Raw genomic sequence first — 26,395 nt, forward strand, 5'->3', positions numbered from 1 at the left:
GCTCGGATTGAGGAGAGAGAGAGAGAGCGAGAGCGTGCTGTGCTCGGATGGAGGAGAGAGAGCGAGTGTGCTGTTCTCGGATGGAGGAGAGAGAGAGCGCGCTGTGCTCGGATGGAGGAGAGAGCGAGCGCGCTGTGTTCGGATTGAGGAGAGAGAGAGCGTGCTGTGTTCGGATGGAGGAGAGTGAGAGCGTGCTGTGTCCGGATGGAGGAGAGTGAGAGCGTGCTGTATTCGGATGGAGGAGAGAGAGAGCGTGCTGTGTTCGGATGGAGGAGAGAGAGAGCGTGCTGTGTTCGGATGGAGGAGAGAGAGAGCGTGCTGTGCTCGGATGGGAGAGAGAGAGAGAGAGCGTGCTGTGTTCGGATGGAGGAGAGAGAGAGCATGCTGTGTTCGGATGGAGGAGAGAGAGAGCGTGCTGTGTTCGGATGGAGGAGAGAGAGAGCATGCTGTGTTCGGATGGAGGAGAGAGAGAGCGTGCTGTGTTCGGATTGAGGAGAGAGAGAGCGTGCTGTGTTCGGATTGAGGAGAGAGAGAGCGTGCTGTGCTCGGATTGAGGAGAGAGAGAGCGTGCTGTGCTCGGATTGAGGAGAGAGAGAGCGTGCTGTGCTCGGATTGAGGAGAGAGAGAGCGTGCTGTGCTCGGATGGGAAAGAGAGAGAGTGTGCTGTGCTCGGATTGAGGAGAGAGAGAGCGTGCTGTGCTCGGATGGGAAAGAGAGAGAGCGTGCTGTGCTCGGATTGAGGAGAGAGAGCGTGCTGTGCTCGGATGGGAAAGAGAGAGAGCGTGCTGTGCTCGGATTGAGGAGAGAGAGAGCGTGCTGTGCTCGGATTGAGGAGAGAGAGAGCGTGCTGTGCTCGGATTGAGGAGAGAGAGAGCGTGCTGTGCTCGGATTGAGGAGAGAGAGAGCGTGCTGTGCTCGGATGGGAAAGAGAGAGAGTGTGCTGTGCTCGGATTGAGGAGAGAGAGCGAGTGTGCTGTGGTCGGATGGAGGAGAGAGAGAGCGCGCTGTGCTCGGATGGAGGAGAGAGCGAGCGTGCTGTGCTCGGATGGGAAAGAGAGAGAGCGTGCTGTGCTCGGATGGGAGAGAGAGAGAGAGAGAGCGTGCTGTGTTCGGATGGAGGAGAGAGAGAGCGTGCTGTGTTCGGATTTAGGAGAGAGAGAGCGTGCTGTGCTCGGATGGGAAAGAGAGAGAGCGTGCTGTGCTCGGATTGAGGAGAGAGAGAGAGAGCGAGAGCGTGCTGTGCTCGGATGGAGGAGAGAGAGCGAGTGTGCTGTTCTCGGATGGAGGAGAGAGAGAGCGCGCTGTGCTCGGATGGAGGAGAGAGAGAGCGCGCTGTGCTCGGATTGAGGAGAGAGAGAGCGTGCTGTGTTCGGATGGAGGAGAGTGAGAGCGTGCTGTGTCCGGATGGAGGAGAGTGAGAGCGTGCTGTATTCGGATGGAGGAGAGAGAGAGCGTGCTGTGTTCGGATGGAGGAGAGAGAGAGCGTGCTGTGTTCGGATGGAGGAGAGAGAGAGCGTGCTGTGCTCGGATGGGAGAGAGAGAGAGAGAGCGTGCTGTGTTCGGATGGAGGAGAGAGAGAGCATGCTGTGTTCGGATGGAGGAGAGAGAGAGCGTGCTGTGTTCGGATGGAGGAGAGAGAGAGCATGCTGTGTTCGGATGGAGGAGAGAGAGAGCGTGCTGTGTTCGGATTGAGGAGAGAGAGAGCGTGCTGTGTTCGGATTGAGGAGAGAGAGAGCGTGCTGTGCTCGGATTGAGGAGAGAGAGAGCGTGCTGTGCTCGGATTGAGGAGAGAGAGAGCGTGCTGTGCTCGGATTGAGGAGAGAGAGAGCGTGCTGTGCTCGGATGGGAAAGAGAGAGAGTGTGCTGTGCTCGGATTGAGGAGAGAGAGAGCGTGCTGTGCTCGGATGGGAAAGAGAGAGAGCGTGCTGTGCTCGGATTGAGGAGAGAGAGCGTGCTGTGCTCGGATGGGAAAGAGAGAGAGCGTGCTGTGCTCGGATTGAGGAGAGAGAGAGCGTGCTGTGCTCGGATTGAGGAGAGAGAGAGCGTGCTGTGCTCGGATTGAGGAGAGAGAGAGCGTGCTGTGCTCGGATTGAGGAGAGAGAGAGCGTGCTGTGCTCGGATTGAAGAGAGAGAGAGCGTGCTGTGCTCGGATGGGAAAGAGAGAGAGCGTGCTGTACTCGGATTGAGGAGAGAGAGAGCGTGCTGTGCTCGGATGGGAAAGAGAGAGAGCGTGCTGTGCTCGGATTGAGGAGAGAGAGAGCGTGCTGTGCTCGGATTGAGGAGAGAGAGAGCGTGCTGTGCTCGGATTGAGGAGAGAGAGAGCGTGCTGTGCTCGGATTGAGGAGAGAGAGAGCGTGCTGTGCTCGGATTGAGGAGAGAGAGAGCGTGCTGTGCTCGGATGGGAAAGAGAGAGAGCGTGCTGTGCTCGGATTGAGGAGAGAGAGAGAGAGCGAGAGCGTGCTGTGCTCGGATGGAGGAGAGAGAGCGAGTGTGCTGTGGTCGGATGGAGGAGAGAGAGAGCGCGCTGTGCTCGGATGGAGGAGAGAGCGAGCGTGCTGTGCTCGGATGGGAAAGAGAGAGAGCGTGCTGTGCTCGGATGGGAGAGAGAGAGAGAGAGAGCGTGCTGTGTTCGGATGGAGGAGAGAGAGAGCGTGCTGTGTTCGGATGGAGGAGAGAGAGAGCGTGCTGTGTTCGGATGGAGGAGAGAGAGAGCGTGCTGTGTTCGGATGGAGGAGAGAGAGAGCGTGCTGTGTTCGGATGGAGGAGAGAGAGAGCGTGCTGTGTTCGGATGGAGGAGAGAGAGAGCGCGCTGTGCTCGGATGGAGGAGAGAGAGAGCGAGTGTGCTGTGCTCGGATGGAGGAGAGAGAGAGCGAGTGTGCTGTGCTCGGATGGAGGAGAGACAGAGAGTGCGGGGGGGAGGGAGAGAGAGAGCGCGCTGTGCTCGGATTGAGGAGAGAGAGAGCGTGCTGTGTTCGGATGGGAGAGAGAGAGCGTGCTGTGCTCGGATTGAGGAGAGAGAGAGCGTGCTGTGCTCGGATTGAGGAGAGAGAGAGCTTGCTGTGCTCGGATTGAGGAGAGAGAGAGCGTGCTGTGCTCGGATTGAGGAGAGAGAGAGCGTGCTGTGCTCGGATTGAGGAGAGAGAGAGCGTGCTGTGCTCGGATTGAGGAGAGAGAGAGCGTGCTGTGCTCGGATTGAGGAGAGAGAGAGCGTGCTGTGCTCGGATTGAGGAGAGAGAAAGCGTGCTGTGCTCGGATTGAGGAGAGAGAGAGCGTGCTGTGCTCGGATTGAGGAGAGAGAGAGCGTGCTGTGCTCGGATTGAGGAGAGAGAGAGCGTGCTGTGCTCGGATGGGAAAGAGAGTGTGCTGTGCTCGGATTGAGGAGAGAGAGAGCGTGCTGTGCTCGGATTGAGGAGAGAGAGAGCGTGCTGTGCTCGGATGGGAAAGAGAGAGAGCGTGCTGTGCTCGGATTGAGGCGAGAGAGAGCGTGCTGTGCTCGGATGGGAAAGAGAGAGAGCGTGCTGTGCTCGGATTGAGGAGAGAGAGAGCGTGCTGTGCTCGGATGGGAAAGAGAGAGAGCGTGCTGTGCTCGGATTGAGGAGAGAGAGAGAGAGCGAGAGCGTGCTGTGCTCCGATGGAGGAGAGAGAGAGTGTGCTGTGTTCGGATGGGAGAGAGAGAGAGAGCGTGCTGTGCTCCGATGGGAGAGAGAGAGAGTGCGTGCTGTGTTAGGATTGAGGAGAGAGAGAGCGTGCTGTGTTCGGATTGAGGAGAGAGAGAGCGTGCTGTGTTCGGATTGAGGAGAGAGAACGTGCTGTGTTCGGATTGAGGAGAGAGAGAGCGTGCTGTGTTCGGATTGAGGAGAGAGAGAGCGTGCTGTGTTCGGATTGAGGAGAGAGAGAGCGTGCTGTGCTCGGATTGAGGAGAGAGAGAGCGTGCTGTGCTCGGATTGAGGAGAGAGAGAGAGTGCTGTGCTCGGATTGAGGAGAGAGAGAGCGTGCTGTGCTCGGATTGAGGAGAGAGAGAGCGTGCTGTGCTCGGATGGGAAAGAGAGAGAGTGTGCTGTGCTCGGATTGAGGAGAGAGAGAGCGTGCTGTGCTCGGATGGGAAAGAGAGAGAGCGTGCTGTGCTCGGATTTAGGAGAGAGAGAGCGTGCTGTGCTCGGATGGGAAAGAGAGAGAGCGTGCTGTGCTCGGATTGAGGAGAGAGAGAGAGAGCGAGAGCGTGATGTGCTCGGATGGAGGAGAGAGAGCGAGTGTGCTGTTCTCGGATGGAGGAGAGAGAGAGCGCGCTGTGCTCGGATGGAGGAGAGAGCGAGCGCGCTGTGTTCGGATTGAGGAGAGAGAGAGCGTGCTGTGTTCGGATGGAGGAGAGTGAGAGCGTGCTGTGTCCGGATGGAGGAGAGTGAGAGCGTGCTGTATTCGGATGGAGGAGAGAGAGAGCGTGCTATGTTCGGATGGAGGAGAGAGAGAGCGTGCTGTGTTCGGATGGAGGAGAGAGAGAGCGTGCTGTGCTCGGATGGGAGAGAGAGAGAGAGAGCGTGCTGTGTTCGGATGGAGGAGAGAGAGAGCATGCTGTGTTCGGATGGAGGAGAGAGAGAGCGTGCTGTGTTCGGATGGAGGAGAGAGAGAGCATGCTGTGTTCGGATGGAGGAGAGAGAGAGCGTGCTGTGTTCGGATTGAGGAGAGAGAGAGCGTGCTGTGTTCGGATTGAGGAGAGAGAGAGCGTGCTGTGCTCGGATTGAGGAGAGAGAGAGCGTGCTGTGCTCGGATTGAGGAGAGAGAGAGCGTGCTGTGCTCGGATTGAGGAGAGAGAGAGCGTGCTGTGCTCGGATGGGAAAGAGAGAGAGTGTGCTGTGCTCGGATTGAGGAGAGAGAGAGCGTGCTGTGCTCGGATGGGAAAGAGAGAGAGCGTGCTGTGCTCGGATTGAGGAGAGAGAGCGTGCTGTGCTCGGATGGGAAAGAGAGAGAGCGTGCTGTGCTCGGATTGAGGAGAGAGAGAGCGTGCTGTGCTCGGATTGAGGAGAGAGAGAGCGTGCTGTGCTCGGATTGAGGAGAGAGAGAGCGTGCTGTGCTCGGATTGAGGAGAGAGAGAGCGTGCTGTGCTCGGATTGAAGAGAGAGAGAGCGTGCTGTGCTCGGATGGGAAAGAGAGAGAGCGTGCTGTACTCGGATTGAGGAGAGAGAGAGCGTGCTGTGCTCGGATGGGAAAGAGAGAGAGCGTGCTGTGCTCGGATGGGAAAGAGAGAGAGCGTGCTGTGCTCGGATTGAGGAGAGAGAGAGCGTGCTGTGCTCGGATTGAGGAGAGAGAGAGCGTGCTGTGCTCGGATTGAGGAGAGAGAGAGCGTGCTGTGCTCGGATTGAGGAGAGAGAGAGCGTGCTGTGCTCGGATTGAGGAGAGAGAGAGCGTGCTGTGCTCGGATTGAGGAGAGAGAGAGCGTGCTGTGCTCGGATGGGAAAGAGAGAGAGCGTGCTGTGCTCGGATTGAGGAGAGAGAGAGAGAGCGAGAGCGTGCTGTGCTCGGATGGAGGAGAGAGAGCGAGTGTGCTGTGGTCGGATGGAGGAGAGAGAGAGCGCGCTGTGCTCGGATGGAGGAGAGAGCGAGCGTGCTGTGCTCGGATGGGAAAGAGAGAGAGCGTGCTGTGCTCGGATGGGAGAGAGAGAGAGAGAGAGCGTGCTGTGTTCGGATGGAGGAGAGAGAGAGCGTGCTGTGTTCGGATGGAGGAGAGAGAGAGCGTGCTGTGTTCGGATGGAGGAGAGCGAGAGCGTGCTGTGTTCGGATGGAGGAGAGAGAGAGCGTGCTGTGTTCGGATGGAGGAGAGAGAGAGCGTGCTGTGTTCGGATGGAGGAGAGAGAGAGCGTGCTGTGTTCGGATGGAGGAGAGAGAGAGCGCGCTGTGCTCGGATGGAGGAGAGAGAGAGCGTGCTGTGTTCGGATGGAGGAGAGAGAGAGCATGCTGTGTTCGGATGGAGGAGAGAGAGAGCGTGCTGTGTTCGGATTGAGGAGAGAGAGAGCGTGCTGTGTTCGGATTGAGGAGAGAGAGAGCGTGCTGTGCTCGGATTGAGGAGAGAGAGAGCGTGCTGTGCTCGGATTGAGGAGAGAGAGAGCGTGCTGTGCTCGGATTGAGGAGAGAGAGAGCGTGCTGTGCTCGGATGGGAAAGAGAGAGAGTGTGCTGTGCTCGGATTGAGGAGAGAGAGAGCGTGCTGTGCTCGGATGGGAAAGAGAGAGAGCGTGCTGTGCTCGGATTGAGGAGAGAGAGCGTGCTGTGCTCGGATGGGAAAGAGAGAGAGCGTGCTGTGCTCGGATTGAGGAGAGAGAGAGCGTGCTGTGCTCGGATTGAGGAGAGAGAGAGCGTGCTGTGCTCGGATTGAGGAGAGAGAGAGCGTGCTGTGCTCGGATTGAGGAGAGAGAGAGCGTGCTGTGCTCGGATTGAAGAGAGAGAGAGCGTGCTGTGCTCGGATGGGAAAGAGAGAGAGCGTGCTGTACTCGGATTGAGGAGAGAGAGAGCGTGCTGTGCTCGGATGGGAAAGAGAGAGAGCGTGCTGTGCTCGGATTGAGGAGAGAGAGAGCGTGCTGTGCTCGGATTGAGGAGAGAGAGAGCGTGCTGTGCTCGGATTGAGGAGAGAGAGAGCGTGCTGTGCTCGGATTGAGGAGAGAGAGAGCGTGCTGTGCTCGGATTGAGGAGAGAGAGAGCGTGCTGTGCTCGGATTGAGGAGAGAGAGAGCGTGCTGTGCTCGGATGGGAAAGAGAGAGAGCGTGCTGTGCTCGGATTGAGGAGAGAGAGAGAGAGCGAGAGCGTGCTGTGCTCGGATGGAGGAGAGAGAGCGAGTGTGCTGTGGTCGGATGGAGGAGAGAGAGAGCGCGCTGTGCTCGGATGGAGGAGAGAGCGAGCGCGCTGTGCTCGGATGGGAAAGAGAGAGAGCGTGCTGTGCTCGGATGGGAGAGAGAGAGAGAGAGAGCGTGCTGTGTTCGGATGGAGGAGAGAGAGAGCGTGCTGTGTTCGGATGGAGGAGAGAGAGAGCGTGCTGTGTTCGGATGGAGGAGAGAGAGAGCGTGCTGTGTTCGGATGGAGGAGAGAGAGAGCGTGCTGTGTTCGGATGGAGGAGAGAGAGAGCGTGCTGTGTTCGGATGGAGGAGAGAGAGAGCGCGCTGTGCTCGGATGGAGGAGAGAGAGAGCGAGTGTGCTGTGCTCGGATGGAGGAGAGAGAGAGCGAGTGTGCTGTGCTCGGATGGAGGAGAGACAGAGAGTGCGGGGGGGAGGGAGAGAGAGAGCGCGCTGTGCTCGGATTGAGGAGAGAGAGAGCGTGCTGTGTTCGGATGGGAGAGAGAGAGCGTGCTGTGCTCGGATTGAGGAGAGAGAGAGCGTGCTGTGCTCGGATTGAGGAGAGAGAGAGCTTGCTGTGCTCGGATTGAGGAGAGAGAGAGCGTGCTGTGCTCGGATTGAGGAGAGAGAGAGCGTGCTGTGCTCGGATTGAGGAGAGAGAGAGCGTGCTGTGCTCGGATTGAGGAGAGAGAGAGCGTGCTGTGCTCGGATTGAGGAGAGAGAAAGCGTGCTGTGCTCCGATTGAGGAGAGAGAGAGCGTGCTGTGCTCGGATTGAGGAGAGAGAGAGCGTGCTGTGCTCGGATTGAGGAGAGAGAGAGCGTGCTGTGCTCGGATGGGAAAGAGAGTGTGCTGTGCTCGGATTGAGGAGAGAGAGAGCGTGCTGTGCTCGGATTGAGGAGAGAGAGAGCGTGCTGTGCTCGGATGGGAAAGAGAGAGAGCGTGCTGTGCTCGGATTGAGGCGAGAGAGAGCGTGCTGTGCTCGGATGGGAAAGAGAGAGAGCGTGCTGTGCTCGGATTGAGGAGAGAGAGAGCGTGCTGTGATCGGATGGGAAAGAGAGAGAGCGTGCTGTGCTCGGATTGAGGAGAGAGAGAGAGAGCGAGAGCGTGCTGTGCTCCGATGGAGGAGAGAGAGAGTGTGCTGTGTTCGGATGGGAGAGAGAGAGAGAGCGTGCTGTGCTCCGATGGGAGAGAGAGAGAGTGCGTGCTGTGTTAGGATTGAGGAGAGAGAGAGCGTGCTGTGTTCGGATTGAGGAGAGAGAGAGCGTGCTGTGTTCGGATTGAGGAGAGAGAACGTGCTGTGTTCGGATTGAGGAGAGAGAGAGCGTGCTGTGTTCGGATTGAGGAGAGAGAGAGCGTGTTGTGTTCGGATTGAGGAGAGAGAGAGCGTGCTGTGCTCGGATTGAGGAGAGAGAGAGCGTGCTGTGCTCGGATTGAGGAGAGAGAGAGAGTGCTGTGCTCGGATTGAGGAGAGAGAGAGCGTGCTGTGCTCGGATTGAGGAGAGAGAGAGCGTGCTGTGCTCGGATGGGAAAGAGAGAGAGTGTGCTGTGCTCGGATTGAGGAGAGAGAGAGCGTGCTGTGCTCGGATGGGAAAGAGAGAGAGCGTGCTGTGCTCGGATTTAGGAGAGAGAGAGCGTGCTGTGCTCGGATGGGAAAGAGAGAGAGCGTGCTGTGCTCGGATTGAGGAGAGAGAGAGAGAGCGAGAGCGTGCTGTGCTCGGATGGAGGAGAGAGAGCGAGTGTGCTGTTCTCGGATGGAGGAGAGAGAGAGCGCGCTGTGCTCGGATGGAGGAGAGAGCGAGCGCGCTGTGTTCGGATTGAGGAGAGAGAGAGCGTGCTGTGTTCGGATGGAGGAGAGTGAGAGCGTGCTGTGTCCGGATGGAGGAGAGTGAGAGCGTGCTGTATTCGGATGGAGGAGAGAGAGAGCGTGCTGTGTTCGGATGGAGGAGAGAGAGAGCGTGCTGTGTTCGGATGGAGGAGAGAGAGAGCGTGCTGTGCTCGGATGGGAGAGAGAGAGAGAGAGCGTGCTGTGTTCGGATGGAGGAGAGAGAGAGCATGCTGTGTTCGGATGGAGGAGAGAGAGAGCGTGCTGTGTTCGGATGGAGGAGAGAGAGAGCATGCTGTGTTCGGATGGAGGAGAGAGAGAGCGTGCTGTGTTCGGATTGAGGAGAGAGAGAGCGTGCTGTGTTCGGATTGAGGAGAGAGAGAGCGTGCTGTGCTCGGATTGAGGAGAGAGAGAGCGTGCTGTGCTCGGATTGAGGAGAGAGAGAGCGTGCTGTGCTCGGATTGAGGAGAGAGAGAGCGTGCTGTGCTCGGATGGGAAAGAGAGAGAGTGTGCTGTGCTCGGATTGAGGAGAGAGAGAGCGTGCTGTGCTCGGATGGGAAAGAGAGAGAGCGTGCTGTGCTCGGATTGAGGAGAGAGAGCGTGCTGTGCTCGGATGGGAAAGAGAGAGAGCGTGCTGTGCTCGGATTGAGGAGAGAGAGAGCGTGCTGTGCTCGGATTGAGGAGAGAGAGAGCGTGCTGTGCTCGGATTGAGGAGAGAGAGAGCGTGCTGTGCTCGGATTGAGGAGAGAGAGAGCGTGCTGTGCTCGGATTGAAGAGAGAGAGAGCGTGCTGTGCTCGGATGGGAAAGAGAGAGAGCGTGCTGTACTCGGATTGAGGAGAGAGAGAGCGTGCTGTGCTCGGATGGGAAAGAGAGAGAGCGTGCTGTGCTCGGATGGGAAAGAGAGAGAGCGTGCTGTGCTCGGATTGAGGAGAGAGAGAGCGTGCTGTGCTCGGATTGAGGAGAGAGAGAGCGTGCTGTGCTCGGATTGAGGAGAGAGAGAGCGTGCTGTGCTCGGATTGAGGAGAGAGAGAGCGTGCTGTGCTCGGATTGAGGAGAGAGAGAGCGTGCTGTGCTCGGATTGAGGAGAGAGAGAGCGTGCTGTGCTCGGATGGGAAAGAGAGAGAGCGTGCTGTGCTCGGATTGAGGAGAGAGAGAGAGAGCGAGAGCGTGCTGTGCTCGGATGGAGGAGAGAGAGCGAGTGTGCTGTGGTCGGATGGAGGAGAGAGAGAGCGCGCTGTGCTCGGATGGAGGAGAGAGCGAGCGTGCTGTGCTCGGATGGGAAAGAGAGAGAGCGTGCTGTGCTCGGATGGGAGAGAGAGAGAGAGAGAGCGTGCTGTGTTCGGATGGAGGAGAGAGAGAGCGTGCTGTGTTCGGATGGAGGAGAGAGAGAGCGTGCTGTGTTCGGATGGAGGAGAGAGAGAGCGTGCTGTGTTCGGATGGAGGAGAGAGAGAGCGTGCTGTGTTCGGATGGAGGAGAGAGAGAGCGTGCTGTGTTCGGATGGAGGAGAGAGAGAGCGTGCTGTGTTCGGATGGAGGAGAGAGAGAGCGCGCTGTGCTCGGATGGAGGAGAGAGAGAGCGAGTGTGCTGTGCTCGGATGGAGGAGAGAGAGAGCGAGTGTGCTGTGCTCGGATGGAGGAGAGACAGAGAGTGCGGGGGGGAGGGAGAGAGAGAGCGCGCTGTGCTCGGATTGAGGAGAGAGAGAGCGTGCTGTGTTCGGATGGGAAAGAGAGAGAGCGTGCTGTGCTCGGATTGAGGCGAGAGAGAGCGTGCTGTGCTCGGATGGGAAAGAGAGAGAGCGTGCTGTGCTCGGATTGAGGAGAGAGAGAGCGTGCTGTGCTCGGATGGGAAAGAGAGAGAGCGTGCTGTGCTCGGATTGAGGAGAGAGAGAGCGTGCTGTGCTCGGATGGGAAAGAGAGAGAGCGTGCTGTGCTCGGATTGAGGAGAGAGAGAGAGAGCGAGAGCGTGCTGTGCTCCGATGGAGGAGAGAGAGAGTGTGCTGTGTTCGGATGGGAGAGAGAGAGAGCGTGCTGTGCTCGGATGGAGGAGAGAGCGAGCGAGTGTGCTGTTCTCGGATGGAGGAGAGAGAGCGAGTGTGCTGTGGTCGGATGGAGGAGAGAGAGAGCGCGCTGTGCTCGGATGGAGGAGAGAGCGAGCGTGCTGTGCTCGGATGGGAAAGAGAGAGAGCGTGCTGTACTCGGATGGGAGAGAGAGAGAGAGAGCGTGCTGTGTTCAGATGGAGGAGAGAGAGAGCGTGCTGTGTTCGGATGGAGGAGAGAGAGCGTGCTGTGTTCGGATGGAGGAGAGAGAGAGCGCGCTGAGCTCGGATGGAGGAGAGAGAGAGCGAGTGTGCTGTGCTCGGATGGAGGAGAGAGAGAGCGAGTGTGCTGTGCTCGGATGGAGGAGAGAGAGAGCGCGCTGTGCTCGGATTGAGGAGAGAGAGAGAGAGCGAGAGCGTGCTGTGCTCCGATGGAGGAGAGAGAGAGCGTGCTGTGCTCGGATGGGAGAGAGAGAGAGAGAGCGTGCTGTGTTCGGATGAAGGAGAGAGAGAGCGTGCTGTGTTCGGATGGAGGAGAGAGAGAGCGTGCTGTGTTCGGATGGAGGAGAGAGAGAGCGTGCTGTGTTCGGATGGAGGAGAGAGAGAGCGTGCTGTGTTCGGATGGAGGAGAGAGAGAGCGTGCTGTGTTCGGATGGAGGAGAGAGAGAGCGTGCTGTGTTCGGATGGAGGAGAGAGAGAGCGTGCTGTGTTCGGATGGAGGAGAGAGAGAGCGTGCTGTGTTCGGATGGAGGAGAGAGAGAGCGCGCTGTGCTCGGATGGAGGAGAGAGAGAGCGAGTGTGCTGTGCTCGGATGGAGGAGAGAGAGAGCGAGTGTGCTGTGCTCGGATGGAGGAGAGAGAGAGAGAGTGCGGGGGGGAGGGAGAGAGAGAGCGCGCTGTGCTCGGATTGAGGAGAGAGAGAGCGTGCTGTGTTCGGATGGGAGAGAGAGAGCGTGCTGTGCTCGGATTGAGGAGAGAGAGAGCGTGCTGTGCTCGGATTGAGGAGAGAGAGAGCGTGCTGTGCTCGGATTGAGGAGAGAGAGAGCGTGCTGTGCTCGGATTGAGGAGAGAGAGAGCGTGCTGTGCTCGGATTGAGGCGAGAGAGAGCGTGCTGTGCTCGGATGGGAAAGAGAGAGAGCGTGCTGTGCTCGGATTGAGGAGAGAGAGAGCGTGCTGTGCTCGAATGGGAAAGAGAGAGAGCGTGCTGTGCTCGGATTGAGGAGAGAGAGAGAGAGCGAGAGCGTGCTGTGCTCCGATGGAGGAGAGAGAGAGTGTGCTGTGTTCGGATGAGAGAGAGAGAGAGCGTGCTGTGCTCGGATGGAGGAGAGAGCGAGCGAGTGTGCTGTTCTCGGATGGAGGAGAGAGAGCGAGTGTGCTGTGGTCGGATGGAGGAGAGAGAGAGCGCGCTGTGCTCGGATGGAGGAGAGAGCGAGCGTGCTGTGCTCGGATGGGAAAGAGAGAGAGCGTGCTGTGCTCGGATGGGAGAGTGAGAGAGAGAGCGTGCTGTGTTCAGATGGAGGAGAGAGAGAGCGTGCTGTGTTCGGATGGAGGAGAGAGAGCGTGCTGTGTTCGGATGGAGGAGAGAGAGAGCGCTCTGTGCTCGGATGGAGGAGAGAGAGAGCGAGTGTGCTGTGCTCGGATGGAGGAGAGAGAGAGCGAGTGTGCTGTGCTCGGATGGAGGAGAGAGAGAGTGAGTGCGGGGGTGAGGGAGAGAGAGAGCGTGCTGTGTTCGGATGGGAGAGAGAGAGAGCGTGCTGTGTTCGGATGGGAGAGAGAGAGAGCGTGCTGTGTTTGGATAGGAAAGAGAGATAGCGTGCTGTGTTCGGATGGGAGAGAGAGAGAGCGCGCTGTGCTCGGATTGAGGAGAGAGAGAGCGCGCTGTGCTCGGATGGAGGAGAGAGAGAGCGCGCTGTGCTCGGATGGAGGAGAGAGAGAGCGCGCTGTGCTCGGATGGAGGAGAGAGAGAGCGCGCTGTGCTCGGATGGAGGAGAGAGAGAGCGCGCTGTGCTCGGATGGAGGAGAGAGAGAGCGCGCTGTGCTCGGATGGAGGAGAGAGAGAGCGCGCTGTGCTCGGATGGAGGAGAGAGAGAGCGCGCTGTGCTCGGATGGAGGAGAGAGAGAGCGCGCTGTGCTCGGATGGAGGAGAGAGAGAGCGCGCTGTGCTCGGATGGAGGAGAGAGAGAGAGCGCGCTGTGCTCGGATGGAGGAGAGAGAGAGAGCGTGCTGTGCTCGGATGGAGGAGAGAGAGAGAGCGCGCTGTGCTCGGATGGAGGAGAGAGAGAGCGCGCTGTGCTCGGATGGAGGAGAGAGAGAGCGCGCTGTGCTCGGATGGAGGAGAGAGAGAGAGCGCGCTGTGCTCGGATGGAGGAGAGAGAGAGCGCGCTGTGCTCGGATGGAGGAGAGAGAGCGCGCTGTGCTCGGATGGAGGAGAGAGAGCGCGCTGTGCTCGGATGGAGGAGAGAGCGAGCGCGCTGTGCTCGGATGGAGGAGAGAGCGTGCTGTGCTTGGATGGGAAAGAGAGAGAGCGTGCTGTGCTCGGATGGAGGAGAGAGAGAGCGTGCTGTGCTCGGATGGGAAAGAGAGAGAGCGTTCTGTGCTCGGATGGAGGAGAGCGAGAGCGTGCTGTGCTCGGATGGAGGAGAGAGAGAGCGAGTGTGCTGTGCTCGGATGGAGGAGAGAGAGAGCGAGTGTGCTGTGCTCGGATGGAGGAGAGAGAGAGCGAGTGTGCTGTGCTCGGATGGAGGAGAGAGAGAGCGAGTGTGCTGTGCTCGGATGGAGGAGAGAGAGAGCGAGTGTGCTGTGCTCGGATGGAGGAGAGAGAGAGCGAGTGTGCTGTGCTCGGATGGAGGAGAAAGAGAGCGAATGTGCTGTGCTCGGATGGAGGAGAGAGAGAGAGCGCGCTATGCTCGGATAGAGGAGAGAGAGAGCGTGCTGTGTTCGGATGGGAGAGAGAGAGAGAGCGTGCTGTGTTCGGATAGGAAAGAGCGATAGCGTGCTGTGTTCAGATGGAAGAGAGAGAGAGAGCGTGCTGTGCTCGGATGGAGGAGAGAGAGAGCGCGCTGTGCTCGGATGGAGGAGAGAGAGAGCGAGTGTGCTGTGCTCGGATGGAGGAGAGAGAGATTGAGTGTGCTGTGCTCGGATGGAGGAGAGAGAGAGCGAGTGTGCTGTGCTCGGATGGAGGAGAGAGAGAGAGAGCACGCTGTGCTCGGAGGAGAGAGAGAGCGAGTGTGCTGTGCTCGGATGGAGGAGAGCGAGAGAGAGCGCGCTGTGCTCGGATGGAGGAGAGAGAGAGCGAGTGTGCTGTGCTCGGATGGAGGAGAGAGAGAGCGAGTGTGCTGTGCTCGGATGGAGGAGAGAGAGAGCGAGTGTGCTGTGCTCGGATGGAGGAGAGAGAGAGAGTGTGGGGGGAGGGAGAGAGAGAGCGCGCTGTGCTCGGATTGAGGAGAGAGGGAGCGTGCTGTGCTCGGATGGGAAAGAGAGAGAGCGTGCTGTGATCGGATTGAGGAGAGACAGAGAGAGAGAGCGTGCTGTGCTCGGATTGAGGAGAGAGAGAGCGTGCTGTGCTCGGATTGAGGAGAGAGAGAGCGTGCTGTGCTCGGATCGAGGAGAGAGCGTGTTGTGCTCAGATTGAGGAGAGAGAGAGCGTGCTGTGCTCCGATGGAGGAGAGAGAGAGCGTGCTGTGTTCGGATGGGAGAGAGGGAGAGCGTGCTGTGTTTGGATAGGAAAGAGAGATAGCGTGCTGTGTTCGGATGGGAGATAGAGAGAGCGTGCTGTGTTCGGATGGGAGAGAGAGAGAGAGAGCGTGCTGTGCTCGGATGGGAGAGAGAGAGAGCGTGCTGTGCTCGGATGGGAGAGAGAGAGAGAGCGTGCTGTGCTCCGATGGGAGAGAGAGAGAGTGCGTGCTGTGTTAGGATTGAGGAGAGAGAGAGCGTGCTGTGTTCGGATTGAGGAGAGAGAGAGCGTGCTGTGTTCGGATTGAGGAGAGAGAACGTGCTGTGTTCGGATTGAGGAGAGAGAGAGCGTGCTGTGTTCGGATTGAGGAGAGAGAGAGCGTGCTGTGTTCGGATTGAGGAGAGAGAGAGCGTGCTGTGCTCGGATTGAGGAGAGAGAGAGCGTGCTGTGCTCGGATTGAGGAGAGAGAGAGCGTGCTGTGCTCGGATTGAGGAGAGAGAGAGCGTGCTGTGCTCGGATTGAGGAGAGAGAGAGCGTGCTGTGCTCGGATTGAGGAGAGAGAGAGCGTGCTGTGCTCGGATGGGAAAGAGAGAGAGTGTGCTGTGCTCGGATTGAGGAGAGAGAGAGCGTGCTGTGCTCGGATGGGAAAGAGAGAGAGCGTGCTGTGCTCGGATTTAGGAGAGAGAGAGCGTGCTGTGCTCGGATGGGAAAGAGAGAGAGCGTGCTGTGCTCGGATTGAGGAGAGAGAGAGAGAGCGAGAGCGTGCTGTGCTCGGATGGAGGAGAGAGAGCGAGTGTGCTGTGGTCGGATGGAGGAGAGAGAGAGCGCGCTGTGCTCGGATGGAGGAGAGAGCGAGCGTGCTGTGCTCGGATGGGAAAGAGAGAGAGCGTGCTGTGCTCGGATGGGAGAGAGAGAGAGAGAGAGCGTGCTGTGTTCGGATGGAGGAGAGAGAGAGCGTGCTGTGTTCGGATGGAGGAGAGAGAGAGCGTGCTGTGTTCGGATGGAGGAGAGAGAGAGCGTGCTGTGTTCGGATGGAGGAGAGAGAGAGTGTGCTGTGCTCGGATTGAGGAGAGAGAGAGCGTGCTGTGCTCGGATGGGAAAGAGAGAGAGCGTGCTGTGCTCGGATTGAGGAGAGAGAGAGAGAGCGAGAGCGTGCTGTGCTCGGATGGAGGAGAGAGAGCGAGTGTACTGTTCTCGGATGGAGGAGAGAGAGAGCGCGCTGTGCTCGGATGGAGGAGAGAGCGAGCGAGCTGTGTTCGGATTGAGGAGAGAGAGAGCGTGCTGTGTTCGGATGGAGGAGAGTGAGAGCGTGCTGTGTCCGGATGGAGGAGAGTGAGAGCGTGCTGTATTCGGATGGAGGAGAGAGAGAGCGTGCTGTGTTCGGATGGAGGAGAGAGAGAGCGTGCTGTGTTCGGATGGAGGAGAGAGAGAGCGTGCTGTGCTCGGATGGGAGAGAGAGAGAGAGAGCGTGCTGTGTTCGGATGGAGGAGAGAGAGAGCATGCTGTGTTCGGATGGAGGAGAGAGAGAGCGTGCTGTGTTCGGATGGAGGAGAGAGAGAGCATGCTGTGTTCGGATGGAGGAGAGAGAGAGCGTGCTGTGTTCGGATTGAGGAGAGAGAGAGCGTGCTGTGTTCGGATTGAGGAGAGAGAGAGCGTGCTGTGCTCGGATTGAGGAGAGAGAGAGCGTGCTGTGCTCGGATTGAGGAGAGAGAGAGCGTGCTGTGCTCGGATTGAGGAGAGAGAGAGCGTGCTGTGCTCGGATTGAGGAGAGAGAGAGCGTGCTGTGCTCGGATGGGAAAGAGAGAGAGTGTGCTGTGCTCGGATTGAGGAGAGAGAGAGCGTGCTGTGCTCGGATGGGAAAGAGAGAGAGCGTGCTGTGCTCGGATTGAGGAGAGAGAGCGTGCTGTGCTCGGATGGGAAAGAGAGAGAGCGTGCTGTGCTCGGATTGAGGAGAGAGAGAGCGTGCTGTGCTCGGATTGAGGAGAGAGAGAGCGTGCTGTGCTCGGATTGAGGAGAGAGAGAGCGTGCTGTGCTCGGATTGAGGAGAGAGAGAGCGTGCTGTGCTCGGATTGAAGAGAGAGAGAGCGTGCTGTGCTCGGATGGGAAAGAGAGAGAGCGTGCTGTACTCGGATTGAGGAGAGAGAGAGCGTGCTGTGCTCGGATGGGAAAGAGAGAGAGCGTGCTGTGCTCGGATTGAGGAGAGAGAGAGCGTGCTGTGCTCGGATTGAGGAGAGAGAGAGCGTGCTGTGCTCGGATTGAGGAGAGAGAGAGCGTGCTGTGCTCGGATTGAGGAGAGAGAGAGCGTGCTGTGCTCGGATTGAGGAGAGAGAGAGCGTGCTGTGCTCGGATGGGAAAGAGAGAGAGCGTGCTGTGCTCGGATTGAGGAGAGAGAGAGAGAGAGAGAGCGAGAGCGTGCTGTGCTCGGATGGAGGAGAGAGAGCGAGTGTGCTGTGGTCGGATGGAGGAGAGAGAGAGCGCGCTGTGCTCGGATGGAGGAGAGAGCGAGCGTGCTGTGCTCGGATGGGAAAGAGAGAGAGCGTGCTGTGCTCGGATGGGAGAGAGAGAGAGAGAGAGCGTGCTGTGTTCGGATGGAGGAGAGAGAGAGCGTGCTGTGTTCGGATTTAGGAGAGAGAGAGCGTGCTGTGCTCGGATGGGAAAGAGAGAGAGCGTGCTGTGCTCGGATTGAGGAGAGAGAGAGAGCGAGAGCGTGCTGTGCTCGGATGGAGGAGAGAGAGCGAGTGTGCTGTTCTCGGATGGAGGAGAGAGAGAGCGCGCTGTGCTCGGATGGAGGAGAGAGCGAGCGAGCTGTGTTCGGATTGAGGAGAGAGAGAGCGTGCTGTGTTCGGATGGAGGAGAGTGAGAGCGTGCTGTGTCCGGATGGAGGAGAGTGAGAGCGTGCTGTATTCGGATGGAGGAGAGAGAGAGCGTGCTGTGTTCGGATGGAGGAGAGAGAGAGCGTGCTGTGTTCGGATGGAGGAGAGAGAGAGCGTGCTGTGCTCGGATGGGAGAGAGAGAGAGAGAGCGTGCTGTGTTCGGATGGAGGAGAGAGAGAGCATGCTGTGTTCGGATGGAGGAGAGAGAGAGCGTGCTGTGTTCGGATGGAGGAGAGAGAGAGCATGCTGTGTTCGGATGGAGGAGAGAGAGAGCGTGCTGTGTTCGGATTGAGGAGAGAGAGAGCGTGCTGTGTTCGGATTGAGGAGAGAGAGAGCGTGCTGTGCTCGGATTGAGGAGAGAGAGAGCGTGCTGTGCTCGGATTGAGGAGAGAGAGAGCGTGCTGTGCTCGGATTGAGGAGAGAGAGAGCGTGCTGTGCTCGGATGGGAAAGAGAGAGAGTGTGCTGTGCTCGGATTGAGGAGAGAGAGAGCGTGCTGTGCTCGGATGGGAAAGAGAGAGAGCGTGCTGTGCTCGGATTGAGGAGAGAGAGCGTGCTGTGCTCGGATGGGAAAGAGAGAGAGCGTGCTGTGCTCGGATTGAGGAGAGAGAGAGCGTGCTGTGCTCGGATTGAGGAGAGAGAGAGCGTGCTGTGCTCGGATTGAGGAGAGAGAGAGCGTGCTGTGCTCGGATTGAGGAGAGAGAGAGCGTGCTGTGCTCGGATTGAAGAGAGAGAGAGCGTGCTGTGCTCGGATGGGAAAGAGAGAGAGCGTGCTGTACTCGGATTGAGGAGAGAGAGAGCGTGCTGTGCTCGGATGGGAAAGAGAGAGAGCGTGCTGTGCTCGGATTGAGGAGAGAGAGAGCGTGCTGTGCTCGGATTGAGGAGAGAGAGAGCGTGCTGTGCTCGGATTGAGGAGAGAGAGAGCGTGCTGTGCTCGGATTGAGGAGAGAGAGAGCGTGCTGTGCTCGGATTGAGGAGAGAGAGAGCGTGCTGTGCTCGGATTGAGGAGAGAGAGAGCGTGCTGTGCTCGGATGGGAAAGAGAGAGAGCGTGCTGTGCTCGGATTGAGGAGAGAGAGAGAGAGCGAGAGCGTGCTGTGCTCGGATGGAGGAGAGAGAGCGAGTGTGCTGTGGTCGGATGGAGGAGAGAGAGAGCGCGCTGTGCTCGGATGGAGGAGAGAGCGAGCGTGCTGTGCTCGGATGGGAAAGAGAGAGAGCGTGCTGTGCTCGGATGGGAGAGAGAGAGAGAGAGAGCGTGCTGTGTTCGGATGGAGGAGAGAGAGAGCGTGCTGTGTTCGGATGGAGGAGAGAGAGAGCGTGCTGTGTTCGGATGGAGGAGAGAGAGAGCGTGCTGTGTTCGGATGGAGGAGAGAGAGAGCGTGCTGTGTTCGGATGGAGGAGAGAGAGAGCGTGCTGTGTTCGGATGGAGGAGAGAGAGAGCGCGCTGTGCTCGGATGGAGGAGAGAGAGAGCGAGTGTGCTGTGCTCGGATGGAGGAGAGAGAGAGCGAGTGTGCTGTGCTCAGATGGAGGAGAGACAGAGAGTGCGGGGGGGAGGGAGAGAGAGAGCGCGCTGTGCTCGGATTGAGGAGAGAGAGAGCGTGCTGTGTTCGGATGGGAGAGAGAGAGCGTGCTGTGCTCGGATTGAGGAGAGAGAGAGCGTGCTGTGCTCGGATTGAGGAGAGAGAGAGCGTGCTGTGCTCGGATTGAGGAGAGAGAGAGCGTGCTGTGCTCGGATTGAGGAGAGAGAGAGCGTGCTGTGCTCGGATTGAGGAGAGAGAGAGCGTGCTGTGCTCGGATTGAGGAGAGAGAAAGCGTGCTGTGCTCCGATTGAGGAGAGAGAGAGCGTGCTGTGCTCGGATTGAGGAGAGAGAGAGCGTGCTGTGCTCGGATTGAGGAGAGAGAGAGCGTGCTGTGCTCGGATGGGAAAGAGAGTGTGCTGTGCTCGGATTGAGGAGAGAGAGAGCGTGCTGTGCTCGGATTGAGGAGAGAGAGAGCGTGCTGTGCTCGGATGGGAAAGAGAGAGAGCGTGCTGTGCTCGGATTGAGGCGAGAGAGAGCGTGCTGTGCTCGGATGGGAAAGAGAGAGAGCGTGCTGTGCTCGGATTGAGGAGAGAGAGAGCGTGCTGTGCTCGGATGGGAAAGAGAGAGAGCGTGCTGTGCTCGGATTGAGGAGAGAGAGAGAGAGCGAGAGCGTGCTGTGCTCCGATGGCGGAGAGAGAGAGTGTGCTGTGTTCGGATGGGAGAGAGAGAGAGCGTGCTGTGCTCGGATGGAGGAGAGAGCGAGCGAGTGTGCTGTTCTCGGATGGAGGAGAGAGAGCGAGTGTGCTGTGGTCGGATGGAGGAGAGAGAGAGCGCGCTGTGCTCGGATGGAGGAGAGAGCGAGCGTGCTGTGCTCGGATGGGAAAGAGAGAGAGCGTGCTGTGCTCGGATGGGAGAGAGAGAGAGAGAGCGTGCTGTGTTCAGATGGAGGAGAGAGAGAGCGTGCTGTGTTCGGATGGAGGAGAGAGAGCGTGCTGTGTTCGGATGGAGGAGAGAGAGAGCGCGCTGAGCTCGGATGGAGGAGAGAGAGAGCGAGTGTGCTGTGCTCGGATGGAGGAGAGAGAGAGCGAGTGTGCTGTGCTCGGATGGAGGAGAGAGAGAGCGCGCTGTGCTCGGATTGAGGAGAGAGAGAGAGAGCGAGAGCGTGCTGTGCTCCGATGGAGGAGAGAGAGAGCTTGCTGTGCTCGGATGGGAGAGAGAGAGAGAGAGCGTGCTGTGTTCGGATGAAGGAGAGAGAGAGCGTGCTGTGTTCGGATGGAGGAGAGAGAGAGCGTGCTGTGTTCGGATGGAGGAGAGAGAGAGCGTGCTGTGTTCGGATGGAGGAGAGAGAGAGCGTGCTGTGTTCGGATGGAGGAGAGAGAGAGCGTGCTGTGTTCGGATGGAGGAGAGAGAGAGCGTGCTGTGTTCGGATGGAGGAGAGAGAGAGCGTGCTGTGTTCGGATGGAGGAGAGAGAGAGCGTGCTGTGTTCGGATGGAGGAGAGAGAGAGCGTGCTGTGTTCGGATGGAGGAGAGAGAGAGCGTGCTGTGTTCGGATGGAGGAGAGAGAGAGCGCGCTGTGCTCGGATGGAGGAGAGAGAGAGCGAGTGTGCTGTGCTCGGATGGAGGAGAGAGAGAGCGAGTGTGCTGTGCTCGGATGGAGGAGAGAGAGAGAGAGTGCGGGGGGGAGGGAGAGAGAGAGCGCGCTGTGCTCGGATTGAGGAGAGAGAGAGCGTGCTGTGTTCGGATGGGAGAGAGAGAGCGTGCTGTGCTCGGATTGAGGAGAGAGAGAGCGTGCTGTGCTCGGATTGAGGAGAGAGAGAGCGTGCTGTGCTCGGATTGAGGAGAGAGAGAGCGTGCTGTGCTCGGATTGAGGAGAGAGAGAGCGGGCTGTGCTCGGATTGAGGAGAGAGAGAGCGTGCTGTGCTCGGATTGAGGAGAGAGAGAGCGTGCTGTGCTCGGATGGGAAAGAGAGTGTGCTGTGCTCGGATTGAGGAGAGAGAGAGCGTGCTGTGCTCGGATGGGAAAGAGAGAGAGCGTGCTGTGCTCGGATTGAGGCGAGAGAGAGCGTGCTGTGCTCGGATGGGAAAGAGAGAGAGCGTGCTGTGCTCGGATTGAGGAGAGAGAGAGCGTGCTGTGCTCGGATGGGAAAGAGAGAGAGCGTGCTGTGCTCGGATTGAGGCGAGAGAGAGAGAGCGAGAGCGTGCTGTGCTCCGATGGAGGAGAGAGAGAGTGTGCTGTGTTCGGATGAGAGAGCGAGAGAGCGTGCTGTGCTCGGATGGAGGAGAGAGCGAGCGAGTGTGCTGTTCTCGGATGGAGGAGAGAGAGCGAGTGTGCTGTGGTCGGATGGAGGAGAGAGAGAGCGCGCTGTGCTCGGATGGAGGAGAGAGCGAGCGTGCTGTGCTCGGATGGGAAAGAGAGAGAGCGTGCTGTGCTCGGATGGGAGAGTGAGAGAGAGAGCGTGCTGTGTTCAGATGGAGGAGAGAGAGAGCGTGCTGTGTTCGGATGGAGGAGAGAGAGCGTGCTGTGTTCGGATGGAGGAGAGAGAGAGCGCTCTGTGCTCGTGTGGAGGAGAGAGAGAGCGAGTGTGCTGTGCTCGGATGGAGGAGAGAGAGAGCGAGTGTGCTGTGCTCGGATGGAGGAGAGAGAGAGAGAGTGCGGGGGTGAGGGAGAGAGAGAGCGTGCTGTGTTCGGATGGGAGAGAGAGAGAGCGTGCTGTGTTCGGATGGGAGAGAGAGAGAGCGTGCTGTGTTTGGATAGGAAAGAGAGATAGCGTGCTGTGTTCGGATGGGAGAGAGAGAGAGCGTGCTGTGTTCGGATGGGAGAGAGAGAGAGAGAGCGTGCTGTGCTCGGATTGGAGAGAGAGAGAGAGAGAGCGTGCTGTGTTCGGATGGGAGAGAGAGAGCGTGCTGTGCTCCGATGGGAGAGAGAGAGAGTGTGTGCTCTGTTCGGATTGAGGAGAGAGAGAGCGTGCTGTGTTCGGATTGAGGAGAGAGAGAGCGTGCTGTGTTCGGATTGAGGAGAGAGAGAGCGTGCTGTGCTCGGATTGAGGAGAGAGAGAGCGTGCTGTGCTCGGATTGAGGAGAGAGAGAGCGTGCTGTGCTCGGATTGAGGAGAGAGAGAGCGTGCTGTGCTCGGATTGAGGAGAGAGAGAGCGTGCTGTGCTCGGATTGAGGAGAGAGAGAGCGTGCTGTGCTCGGATGGGAAAGAGAGAGAGTGTGCTGTGCTCGGATTGAGGAGAGAGAGAGCGTGCTGTGCTCGGATGGGAAAGAGAGAGAGCGTGCTGTGCTCGGATTGAGGAGAGAGAGCGTGCTGTGCTCGGATGGGAAAGAGAGAGAGCGTGCTGTGCTCGGATTGAGGAGAGAGAGAGCGTGCTGTGCTCGGTTTGAGGAGAGAGAGAGCGTGCTGTGCTCGGATTGAGGAGAGAGAGAGCGTGCTGTGCTCGGATTGAGGTGAGAGAGAGCGTGCTGTGCTCGGATTGAGGAGAGAGAGAGCGTGCTGTGCTCGGATGGGAAAGAGAGAGAGCGTGCTGTGCTCGGATTGAGGAGAGAGAGAGCGTGCTGTGCTCGGATGGGAAAGAGAGAGAGCGTGCTGTGCTCGGATTGAGGAGAGAGAGAGCGTGCTGTGCTCGGATTGAGGAGAGAGAGAGCGTGCTGTGCTCGGATTGAGGAGAGAGAGAGCGTGCTGTGCTCGGATTGAGGAGAGAGAGAGCGTGCTGTGCTCGGATTGAGGAGAGAGAGAGCGTGCTGTGCTCGGATTGAGGAGAGAGAGAGCGTGCTGTGCTCGGATTGAGGAGAGAGAGAGCGTGCTGTGCTCGGATTGAGGAGAGAGAGAGCGTGCTGTGCTCGGATGGGAAAGAGAGAGAGCGTGCTGTGCTCGGATTGAGGAGAGAGAGAGCGTGCTGTGCTCGGATGGGAAAGAGAGAGAGCGTGCTGTGCTCGGATTGAGGAGAGAGCGTGCTGTGCTCGGATGGGAAAGAGAGAGCGTGCTGTGCTCGGATTGAGGAGAGAGAGAGCGTGCTGTCCTCGGATTGAGGAGAGAGAGAGCGTGCTGTCCTCGGATTGAGGAGAGAGAGAGCGTGCTGTGCTCGGATTGAGGAGAGAGAGAGCGTGCTGTGCTCCGATGGAGGAGAGAGAGAGTGTGCTGTGTTCGGATGGGAGGGAGAGAGAGCGTGCTGTGCTCGGATGGAGGAGAGAGCGAGCGAGTGTGCTGTGCTCGGATGGAGGAGAGAGAGCGAGTGTGCTGTTCTCGTATGGAGGAGAGAGAGCGAGTGTGCTGTGCTCGGATGGAGGAGAGAGAGAGCGCGCTGTGCTCGGATGGAGGAGAGAGCGAGCGTGCTGTGCTTGGATGGGAAAGAGAGAGAGCGTGCTGTGCTCGGATGGAGGAGAGAGAGAGGGTGCTGTGTTCGGATGGAGGAGAGAGAGAGCGCGCTGTGCTCGGATGGAGGAGAGAGAGAGCGAGTGTGCTGTGCTCGGATGGAGGGGAGAGAGCGAGTGTGCTGTGCTCGGATGGAGGAGAGAGAGAGAGTGCGGGGGGGAGGGAGAGAGAGAGCGCGCTGTGCTCGGATTGAGGAGAGAGAGAGAGAGAGAGAGCGTGCTGTGCTCCGATGGAGGAGAGAGAGAGCGTACTGTGTTCGGATGGGAGAGAGGGAGAGCGTGCTGTGTTTGGATAGGAAAGAGAGATAGCGTGCTGCGTTCGGATGGGAGATAGAGAGAGCGTGCTGTGTTCGGATGGGAGAGAGAGAGAGCGTGCTGTGCTCGGATGGGAGAGAGAGAGAGAGAGAGCGTGCTGTGCTCGGATGGGAGAGAGAGAGAGAGCGTGCTGTGCTCCGATGGGAAAGAGAGAGAGTGCGTGCTGTGTTCGGATTGAGGAGAGAGAGAGCGTGCTGTGTTCGGATTGAGGAGAGAGAGAGCGTGCTGTGTTCGGATTGAGGAGAGAGAGAGCGTGCTGTGTTCGGATTGAGGAGAGAGAGAGCGTGCTGTGTTCGGATTGAGGAGAGAGAGAGCGTGCTGTGTTCGGATTGAGGAGAGAGAGAGCGTGCTGTGCTCGGATTGAGGAGAGAGAGAGCGTGCTGTGCTCGGATTGAGGAGAGAGAGAGCGTGCTGTGCTCGGATTGAGGAGAGAGAGAGCGTGCTGTGCTCGGATTGAGGAGAGAGAGAGCGTGCTGTGCTCGGATTGAGGAGAGAGAGAGCGTGCTGTGCTCGGATGGGAAAGAGAGAGAGCGTGCTGTGCTCGGATTGAGGAGAGAGAGAGCGTGCTGTGCTCGGATTGAGGAGAGAGAGAGCGTGCTGTGCTCGGATTGAGGAGAGAGAGAGCGTGCTGTGCTCGGATTGAGGAGAGAGAGAGAGCGTGCTGTGCTCGGATTGAGGAGAGAGAGAGCGTGCTGTGCTCGGATGGGAAAGAGAGAGAGCATGCTGTGCTCGGATTGAGGAGAGAGAGAGCGTGCTGTGCTCGGATGGGAAAGAGAGAGAGCGTGCTGTGCTCGGATTGAGGAGAGAGAGAGCGTGCTGTGCTCGGATTGAGGAGAGAGAGAGCGTGCTGTGCTCGGATTGAGGAGAGAGAGAGCGTGCTGTGCTCGGATTGAGGAGAGAGAGAGCGTGCTGTGCTCGGATTGAGGAGAGAGAGAGCGTGCTGTGCTCGGATTGAGGAGAGAGAGAGCGTGCTGTGCTCGGATTGAGGAGAGAGAGAGCGTGCTGTGCTCGGATTGAGGAGAGAGAGAGCGTGCTGTGCTCGGATGGAGGGGAGAGAGCGAGTGTGCTGTGCTCGGATGGAGGAGAGAGAGAGAGTGCGGGGGGGAGGGAGAGAGAGAGCGCGCTGTGCTCGGATTGAGGAGAGAGAGAGAGAGCGAGAGCGTGCTGTGCTCCGATGGAGGAGAGAGAGAGCGTACTGTGTTCGGATGGGAGAGAGGGAGAGCGTGCTGTGTTTGGATAGGAAAGAGAGATAGCGTGCTGCGTTCGGATGGGAGATAGAGAGAGCGTGCTGTGCTCGGATGGGAGAGAGAGAGAGAGCGTGCTGTGCTCGGATGGGAGAGAGAGAGAGAGCGTGCTGTGCTCGGATGGGAGAGAGAGAGAGAGCGTGCTGTGCTCCGATGGGAGAGAGAGAGAGTGCGTGCTGTGTTCGGATTGAGGAGAGAGAGAGCGTGCTGTGTTCGGATTGAGGAGAGAGAGAGCGTGCTGTGTTCGGATTGAGGAGAGAGAGAGCGTGCTGTGTTCGGATTGAGGAGAGAGAGAGCGTGCTGTGTTCGGATTGAGGAGAGAGAGAGAGAGCGTGCTGTGTTCGGATTGAGGAGAGAGAGAGCGTGCTGTGCTCGGATTGAGGAGAGAGAGAGCGTGCTGTGCTCGGATTGAGGAGAGAGAGAGCGTGCTGTGCTCGGATTGAGGAGAGAGAGAGAGCGTGCTGTGCTCGGATTGAGGAGAGAGAGAGCGTGCTGTGCTCGGATGGGAAAGAGAGAGAGCGTGCTGTGCTCGGATTGAGGAGAGAGAGCGTGCTGTGCTCGGATTGAGGAGAGAGAGAGCGTGCTGTGCTCGGATTGAGGAGAGAGAGAGCGTGCTGTGCTCGGATTGAGGAGAGAGAGAGCTTGCTGTGCTCGGATGGGAAAGAGAGAGAGCGTGCTGTGCTCGGATTGAGGATAGAGAGAGAGAGCGAGAGCGTGCTGTGCTCGGATGGAGGAGAGAGAGCGAGTGTGCTGTTCTCGGATGGAGGAGAGAGAGCGAGTGTGCTGTGGTCGGATGGAGGAGAGAGAGAGCGCGCTGTGCTCGGATAGAGGAGAGAGCGAGCGTGCTGTGCTCGGATGGGAATGAGAGAGAGCGTGCTGTGCTCGGATGGGAGAGAGAGAGAGAGCGTGCTGTGTTCGGATGGAGGAGAGAGAGAGCGTGCTGTGTTCGGATGGAGGAGAGAGAGAGCGTGCTGTGTTCGGATGGAGGAGAGCGAGAGCGTGCTGTGTTCGGATGGAGGAGAGAGAGAGCGTGCTGTGTTCGGATGGAGGAGAGAGAGAGCGTGCTGTGTTCGGATGGAGGAGAGAGAGAGCGTGCTGTGTTCGGATGGAGGAGAGAGAGAGCGCGCTGTGCTCGGATGGAGGAGAGAGAGAGCGAGTGTGCTGTGCTCGGATGGAGGAGAGAGAGAGCGAGTGTGCTGTGCTCGGATGGAGGAGAGAGAGAGAGTGCGGGGGGGAGGGAGAGAGAGAGTGCGCTGTGCTCGGATTGAGGAGAGAGAGAGCGTGCTGTGCTCGGATTGAGGAGAGAGAGAGCTTGCTGTGCTCGGATTGAGGAGAGAGAGAGCGTGCTGTGCTCGGATTGAGGAGAGAGAGAGCGTGCTGTGCTCGGATTGAGGAGAGAGGGAGCCTGCTGTGCTCGGATGGGAAAGAGAGTGTGCTGTGCTCGGATTGAGTAGAGAGAGAGCGTGCTGTGCTCGGATGGGAAAGAGAGAGAGCGTGCTGTGCTCGGATTGAGGCGAGAGAGAGCGTGCTGTGCTCGGATGGGAAAGAGAGAGAGCGTGCTGTGCTGGGATTGAGGAGAGAGAGAGCGTGCTGTGCTTGGATTGAGGAGAGAGAGAGCGTGCTGTGCTCGGATTGAGGAGAGAGAGAGCGTGCTGTGCTCGGATGGGAAAGAGAGAGAGCGTGCTGTGCTCGGATTGAGGAGAGAGAGAGAGAGCGAGAGCGTGC

At 58.5% G+C, this 26,395-nt stretch overlaps 1 protein-coding gene across 2 annotated transcripts in view; it reads left to right on the top strand.

The window, feature by feature from the left end:
- Positions 1–26,395, top strand: part of LOC121274701 (neutral alpha-glucosidase AB-like) — a 155,327-nt gene that overhangs the window by 118,832 nt on the left and 10,100 nt on the right. The gene's annotated exons all lie outside the window — the stretch shown is intronic.

The sequence above is a fragment of the Carcharodon carcharias genome, assembly GCF_017639515.1.
Source record: "Carcharodon carcharias isolate sCarCar2 chromosome 37 unlocalized genomic scaffold, sCarCar2.pri SUPER_37_unloc_2, whole genome shotgun sequence".
Classification (NCBI taxonomy): Eukaryota; Metazoa; Chordata; class Chondrichthyes; order Lamniformes; family Lamnidae; genus Carcharodon; species Carcharodon carcharias.